The sequence below is a fragment of the Grampus griseus genome, assembly GCF_964374135.1.
Source record: "Grampus griseus genome assembly, contig: HAP1_SCAFFOLD_602, whole genome shotgun sequence".
NCBI classification, from domain to species: domain Eukaryota; kingdom Metazoa; phylum Chordata; class Mammalia; order Artiodactyla; family Delphinidae; genus Grampus; species Grampus griseus.
In genome coordinates, this window is record NW_028132856.1 from 91632 (window position 1) to 99705 (window position 8074).

Consider the following 8074-nt stretch of genomic DNA (forward strand, 5'->3'; position numbering starts at 1 on the left):
ACAAATGATGGTGCCTTTCACCAAGAATTATTAAATAAGAATATTGCGAGAGGTGTCCTTGCTGTGGAGACAGGACTCTCTAGGAGACCATGATAGGGGTTACCTGGGAATTAGTGTTAATCCTAGGAACTGAATATTAATAAACTAATAACTCTGAACAGTAAGTCGAATCAAAGTATAACACCCCATAACTTGCATTATTTTCTGCAAAATGGGGATATTATGTTCTCCCTACATGCCGAGTAGCCAATGCAGCCTTGTTCTTGACCATGGGAGGAAAAAGTGTTCCTTCTGTCTGCGCATGCCTGTGGGTAAGGTGGCAGGGGTCACTCCCAGCTGAGTGGTTGGGGATTGATGCCTGATATATCTAACAATACTCTGAAAAGCTGGGTTCTCATGGCTGTTTTCTCTTTCTTCAGATTTATCTGCTTGATGTCCCGATTGTCCCTGCATAAGGATGCAGAGGAGCGCAGATGGTGGCAGAGTTCCTGATAATGAAACAACAGGTGAGAAAAAAAATTATTTTGATTCCTGAATTGATCCATCTTTTGCCAAGTGGTCAGGTTTCTACTTTGGGTCCAGATCTCCTAAGTGCACCCAGGAAATATTAACGTCAGTTATGTTCACCACCCTTTTAGGGATATAGCAGGTCAGGAACCAATGTAGAAACACTCTCTTTCCCAACATTTACTTTCACTTGCTCCAGTCTCATTAAGGCTGTGACCTCACAGAAGACGGGAGAGGTTTTTACCTTCTCTTTTTTTAAAGGTCATCCGTTGGGCTCAGTGACCTCCTTCATCATGTTACTGGCTGCAGTGGACTTAGGAATGCGGTGAACACAGGGGATAGAGAATGACTCAGAACAGAAATCTCTATGTCAGTCGGGAGCAGGCGTTTCATCAGGTGAGTCCTGTGTTATAGGTGCTGGGGTGAATGGAGGCTTGGTGAGAGATAGCAATAAAGAATCAATTCTTTTTCCTAATTTTAAAATGTTTAACTTTCTACAGACTACTCATAAACATTTTGATAGTTTTATAAAGATAAATGTAAGTTCCTTAGCAAAGTTATTCACATAACTCTGTTCCTTTGTGGTGTTAACCTTCATTCAAATTAGAAAGTTGAATGCAATGTCTGCAGATTCTTATTTTCTTAATCGTGACCGTGTATGGAGGAGAAGGGGCATAGTACATAGAACAAAGTGTAGAGCACTGGACAGCAAATGACAGTCTGGGGAGCTCCAAGACCTCACTCCCACACAGATACATCAGTAAAACAACCAGGATCTGCCTGAATGAGCTGGGATTCTAGCCCAGGGGACCCCAGAGGTGGCAACAATGGGCTTTCTGCTCCCACCATTGCCAGCCCTGGTAAGTGTTCCTATTAGACCCAGGGATGTGTGTGTGTGTGTGTGTGTGTGTGTGTGTGCGCGCGTGTGTGTGTGCGTGTGTGTGTGTGTGTGTGCGTGTGTGTGTTTGTTTCTTCTTCCTGACACCCCTGGACTTGCCGAGTGTGCATCACTGTTTCATGAAAACTATGCTCATGTGGTGCTAAAGGTATAAGACCCTCTCAGTCTTGTATCTTCCCGCATTGGATACATAAAATTTATGTAATAGGTCCAGCTGCAAATGTTCAGTTTTCTCCTTGGCTCCTACCTGCAATGGCATGGGAATGTCTTCTTTGGGAAAGCAGCTCTAGACTCATGGAGAGAAGAGCTGCACAGGTGTAGGGTGGGCAGAGATAATTGGAGCAACCAAGTGAATTGCTAAGGTCTCCTGTTAAGGAGGTAACAGGCTGGGCACTAAGGGAACCCAAGTCTTCTGAGTCAGGGTTCTGACTGCAGAATTCTCCATATTAGCGTGAGGAGCGCATCTCCTTCGCGGCAGCCTCCTGCCCAAATCTTCCCAGCCCCGCCCGCTGCTTAGGTCGCGTTGTGCCAGGCGAGCCTAACCGACAGGTAGCTCCTAGGCGGACGGCCCGAGACGATCTCGAGCGTTTGGGCGGTCGGAGCTGATCCCTCGCCGCCCAGCGATCAGAATCCATCACGCTGACGTACGAGCCCGTTGTCGGGAGCCACCTGGCGGCCGCTTTTATGTTGTCCCTTCCCTCCTGAGCTTTGGCGACCTTCGCGAGGTATGTGACTCGCCCGCCAGGCGCAGGCCAGAGTTCCGGAAGGCCGGCGACGCAGGCGGCGACCATCCCGGGGGTGCGGAGTGATGGGCGCGTCCTGTCTTACAGGAGATTGAATGTGGAGAGAAGTGTGCTGTGGGGCCAACACTGAGCTCCCTCGAAGTTTTAGGGGGAGGTCTGCGCCGGTCGACCAGCACTCCCTGATGCCCCTTGGCCCGCCGAGACCTCCTACCCTTGTACGCGGAACTGGGAGAGGATGTCCGTGCCCTACGTCGTACTCCGTGTGGAACGATCCGTCCGTGCGTCCTCGCCGCCTTGGGGGCCCGGCTACAGCCCTGTGCTGTCGAGGCGGTGGAGCTGCTCAACGGGTCCACTTCACTTTCTCCGGGCCACAGGAGAGGCGGTCACGGGGGCGGTTCTTGCAACGAGGAAGGGGCACGGGATGCGGCTCAACAGACGGGAGCCACCCGCCAGATTGAACCGACGTCTACGCAGGGACCTCCCGTCCCCACTCCTTGGTCGCCTCGTCAGCGTGGCGCTTGCCTTTCCAACCTGTTCAGGTCCCCTCACCGCCGACTGTCGAGGGCGAGGGTGTAGGGCGCTCATGGAGGGGCGGCAGTTCCTCCTAGGCTTCGGTGGTCGGAAGTCGTAGTCATTTCTATTTGGGAAACAGAGACTGGCAGGGGCATCCGTGATGGTCGGGAGGAGACACGAGCCTGGCCGCGGTCCTGGGTGGGCATTGTTGTCGGGAGCTTCTCTGAAGAAGCTCTGCAGACAGTGAACGGCCTACAGACGCGCGGGCAGAGGGGAGGACCCCCCAGGGCAACAAATGGGACCGATGGTGTCCTGGGTCGAGAACGGGTGTCATCGGTGTGGCGGTGCGCCTTCGCCCGTGTGCGATCTGGATACTTCCTGTTGAGGTTCACAGCAGTTGCACGTCGCTTGGCGTCTGCAGCGGCCAGGTCGACCAGATGGCCAGATTTCGGTATTGGGGCAAGAAAAAAAATTCAATGAATTGAAACTCTTTTTGTTGTGAGATTCACTACAATGTGAACATTAGTGAAATAAGAAATCCTAAGATTTACAGTAAATTCACATTACTGTAATAGTTACTATCGTTTGCAGTTTTTTTCCACAAAATGTTTATCTATGAAATTTAAAATATATTTAGTACAATTTTTTGTGATACAAGTCTGCTAATGAGAAAAATGTAATTCTTTTGCAAGGGGGATGCCATTTAGCTTATTACAGGTTCCTATCATCAAAATTTCCGTTGTTAATGCTGACTTATAAGGAGATTTTGCCTGGTTTACATATTTCATATTTGAAAATTCTTTTCACACAAATATGTACTACCAAATACTGAAGTTCAGGAGTGTGTGATTTTAATTGAACATATTCATTTCTTGGAAGGAACTTAAAAAATTCTGTTTGATTCTTCTATTGATATTTGCCTTTTAGTATGTCATTATGTTGTACATTATATATATAGTCATATATATAGTCATTTATTATTCTGTTTGCAGTTAATTTTAAAAACATTGATTCAAGTTTCTCTATCCACAGAGTATCTGATTGCTTGTAGATGATGAAGGAGGGTTTTGGGATGCAGAATTTTCTAAATCCATCTGGAAGCCTGGGAAACTCTCCCTCCAGCCACAAGGCCCTGCCCCACACACTGCAGCAACCAGTCTGGAAAACCAGACTCCAACCTCTGCAGCAATAGGACCCAAGGGTCAGGACTTGGTCAGTGACTCACAGCTTCGAAATTTTCAGTCCTTTCCATGTAGAACCAAATGTGGGGAAGGCCAAATATGTTCCCCTAAGTAATCACGTAAGACGTCCCTCTTCCTATCAGCTTCTCTCAAGCCTCCCTGCATCACAAGCTCTCGGGAGGACATGGCTTCCTTTTTTTGCCACCAGAAAGTGTCCCCACTCTTATGTGTGCCCTGAGTCTCAGCCTGATGTGAGTGGTGGTGGCTGACTCCCATGCTCTATAGACAAGTTCTGAGTAAATAGTGCTTGTTCTCGTTTGTGTGTGTGTGTGTGTGTGTGTGTGTGTGTCTTTTTTCATATCTACAGAGCTTAGGATGGCAGGAAGCAAATAAAACTCATGATAATGTTTCCCATGTTATTTTAAAAATCACATTTATTAATCACCATTTTTTAAGTTGAGACATAATTCATATACCATAAAATTCACCCTTTGAAAAGTGTAGAATTTAGTGGTTGATAATCTAGTCACAAAGTTGTGCAACCATCGGCACTAATACCAGAACATTTAATCACCTCAAAAAGAAACCCCATCCCCATTAGTCTCTTCTATTCCACCTATGCTCAGGCGTGGCCACCACAAATGTGCTTTTGTCTCCACGGATATGCCTATTCTCAATATTTCATGTGACTGGAATCATACAATATGTGCCCTTTATGTCTGGCTTCTTAAACTGAATATCATGCTTTTGAGGCTCATGCTTTAGAATGTATCAGTATTGTACTCCTTCGTTTGGCCTAAGAATTTTTCTTTTTAAGCCATAAGGTTTTATGGACATTCACATGCCACCAGGGTTTTTGGAGGTTTTTTTTTTTGTTTTTTTTTTTGTAAAATATATATTTTCAATTTTAGCCATTTAAAGTCTACAGTTGACTAACATTAAGTACTGCTTCCCTTCCTGGCCCCAACATACCCCCACTCACCTGGAGCTTCCAGTAGGCCCAGAGGACACAAGCCCAGCCATGCTGCCCTTCCTTGGAAACCCCAACGTCATCCATCATGACCATGATCCCACTATTAGTGCCCCTCACTCTAACAAAAAGAACCCCGGACATGGATAGACTTTAGTGAAGAGGGCAGCTGCCCCCAGGCAAGTTCTTGTGCTTGGGACAAGGAAGCAGTGCCCTGGGACCTGCAGTCACCCTGGGGTCACATGAGGTACAGTGCTGGTCTCCTGAGGGCATATTCTGCTGAGGTCCCTGCCAGGCCCCTATGGAGGAGAACCAGTGAACACTTAGGGACATCTCTTGTCATTCTTTTCTTCCTTCCTTCCTTTCTTTCTCTTTTTCTTTTTCCACCCGGAAGAGGTAAAGCTTGACAAGAAAAAAGTAAATGACTTTCTAGACCATCCATATTTCAGGGCTACCTCATGGACCTGTCCTTATTTTCTCAATAAAAACCCTTTAAGGAACTAAGATGTGCTACCTGTTCCATGCACGCTCACCTGTGTGTCTGCCCCGCACAGTCCTCCATCTTCCCTTCCCTCTTCCAACACCTCACTCCACTGTGGGGGCTTATACAACGGCAAAGATTGCTGTGAGTTCCAGCATAGTGTCTGCCTCACCCCCTTCATGACTGTCTTGCTGACTCAATAGCCTTTGCTCTGGCTGCTCGGGAACCCTTGTCTGTCCTCTTCTCAGGGACACTGCTCATCGTTAGCAACACCCAACTGTATTCCCCACTGTTCAGGCCCTGGGAAATCGGCTGTCCTGACCTGGGACAGCTTTAAATATAAGAAATTGCTACCTTCCACCTCTGGTGTCAGAAGACTGGGTGTGTGGCCCAAGGCTCTCAGAGGTGTTTTGCATCCTCCCAGAATCTCCTCTAACCTCCCTAAGAAACTCTACTACCAGGACACCTCCAACCAACACCCTCCATTAGGTGCTGAGCTGTCAATATTTCCAGCCCAGAAAGACCACAGCCTGTGCTTTGCAACAGGGAAAACCCTCCCCTCTACTTCCAGTCCATCCAAGTGCCCCCAACATTCCTCAGCTTGCACAGCCCACAGACGGTTTCTGAGTCTGTATAGCAGGTGAAGTCCCATAGGTGTCAGGTCCTGAGTCTCTTCCAGCTACCATGTTCCACCCAAACCTACATGATGAGTTCACGGTTCTCTGGTAGTGCAGGGGTCCCTCCCATGTGCCTCTTCTGGCACTGTTGCTGGATCTCCTTCCTCCTTAAGTCAGGGGAAAGAGCTTGGTTTCTCTGGGCCTGTGAGTGGGGAAGTGTAGGAGGAGACGAGCGGCCTAGAGTCCAGCCTATTCTGCATCCCGTGGGTCCATGACTCTGGTGGGTGGAAGCAGAGGGGGTAATGGGACAGTGAGGCTCTTGGTCTGCTTAGTGGCTCGGGATTTAGGGCACATTCAAGTGGAGGCTGAACCTAGTGGAGCATGTTGGTCAGCAAGCAATTTCTGCATGTGTAGGAACTGAACCAGTTCACCAAGCTCTCTCAAAACTAATAAACACTCTTACTTCTGGCAACAGGGGAAGGGCAGATGATGTTCCAGAAAACTCCTCTTTAACCTCCTGGGAACATTCTGACAGGGTCTTTGAATATACAACAAATGTCTGCTTTGGTTAAGAAGACATTGGGTGATTTGAAGGTACATTCTGGTAATGTAGAAAACGAAAGTACTTCAAAATTAAAATCCTATTTTATGATTTAGAATCTACTGTACTTAGATGACTGATAAATTGTTTAATGAAGGCATTGGTAAAAATAAAAGCTGAGAGCTACAGAGTTGTTTTTGTTTGTTTTTGGGTTTTTTTTTACATTACCTGGGCCTCTCACTTTTGGGGCCTCTCCGGTTGCGGAGCACAGGCTACGGAGCTGCAGGCTTAGCGGCCATGGCTTACGGGCCCAGCCGCTCTGCGGCATGTGGGATCTTCCCGGACCAGAGCACAAACCCGTATCCCCTGCATCGGCAGGCAGACTCTCAACCACTGCGTCCCCAGGGAAGCATGAGAGCTAAAGAGTTTTAACATTACTTTCTATTTTCATAAATTTTACATTATAGTCTAAAACTGTGGCATGCTTACCTATTTGTCCATCTATCCCTCCTTCTCCCTCTCTCCGTAGTGTTAAGATGTTCGTCACTATTTGGTAGGTGCCAATTCTTCTGCAACACGCACACTTCATTGTGTAGGAGAAGTGGTAACGTTTGTTCACAGGAGTGTAAGTGAGGAGGTGCTGCGCGGGCGGGCTGGGCCACTGCAATGTGGTGAAAGAAGGACAGGCATGGTCCACGGGGGCTGGCCCCTGGACCCTAGGCTCCTGCTTTTATCCAGACATCTGGGGCGCCCTGATTCACTCTTGACCCAGTAAACAAGGAGCCTAGAATATCTCTGTGAGCAGCCCTGGCCAGGAGCCCTTCACATACTTCTCTCCATTTACATCGTGGGCATGGAGTTCTCTCAAAGATCTTCAAAGGTCTCAGTTCTTCTGCTTTCTATAGTCTTTGCTTTTCTTCTTGCCAAGGATGCCACTAACTAAATCAGCCTATGTATGATTAATATGAACATATAGTGTTGATATATTAAAATAATATTTGTATATCATATTTAACATTTTATTTACATTATATGTACATTTATTTATATAGTATTATTTTATTATAATAAATTAAATTAATAAATATAAATAAGCTATTAATATGAATATATATTACACCTGCGACCCAGGATTTGCCTCCTGGGTGCTCAGCTCTGCCCACTGAGCCAGACTGTTTGCCTGAAAAAATGACGACTTCAGGGCAAAGGGAAATGTGAGGGGGAGGTGGGCAGAGAAGACCCAACCTGCACTCACAGTGAAGAATGAGGTGCGTTCTCAAGACCAGCTTGAAGCGCACATTCTTAGTGAGGGGAGTGGACGCAAACACTGTCGCCCGCCCCGTGCGCCCCGTCTGGAGTGGAGAGGGGAGGAAGCCTCCTCCAGGTATTTCTTCACTGGCTCCTCCCACCTGACCCCCTCTCCTCCCCAGTCTCTGCTGTGACACTTGTTTTTTGACACCTGGAGGTGAACTTAACCCTCCCCCACTGTTCTCCTCCCTCCTGTCTCTCTTTTCTTTCCCTTCATTGAGGTTCTCAGGCTTGCTATCAGGTTGGCTGGGGGCCACAGCCAGTCATAAGCACCTTCCCTGCAGCCAGTGAGCTGGCCTTGCCCCATCTTCCTCC

General features: G+C 47.5%; 1 long non-coding RNA gene across 1 annotated transcript; it reads left to right on the plus strand.

Annotated features, from left to right (window-relative positions):
* The first annotated feature begins 409 nt into the window (after positions 1-409).
* LOC309817832 lies at positions 410-4112 on the plus strand. Its single transcript, XR_014296268.1, has 3 exons — positions 410-506; positions 769-903; positions 3694-4112. It is a non-coding gene; the product is annotated as an uncharacterized lncRNA (long non-coding RNA).
* Positions 4113-8074: the final 3962 nt, after the last annotated feature.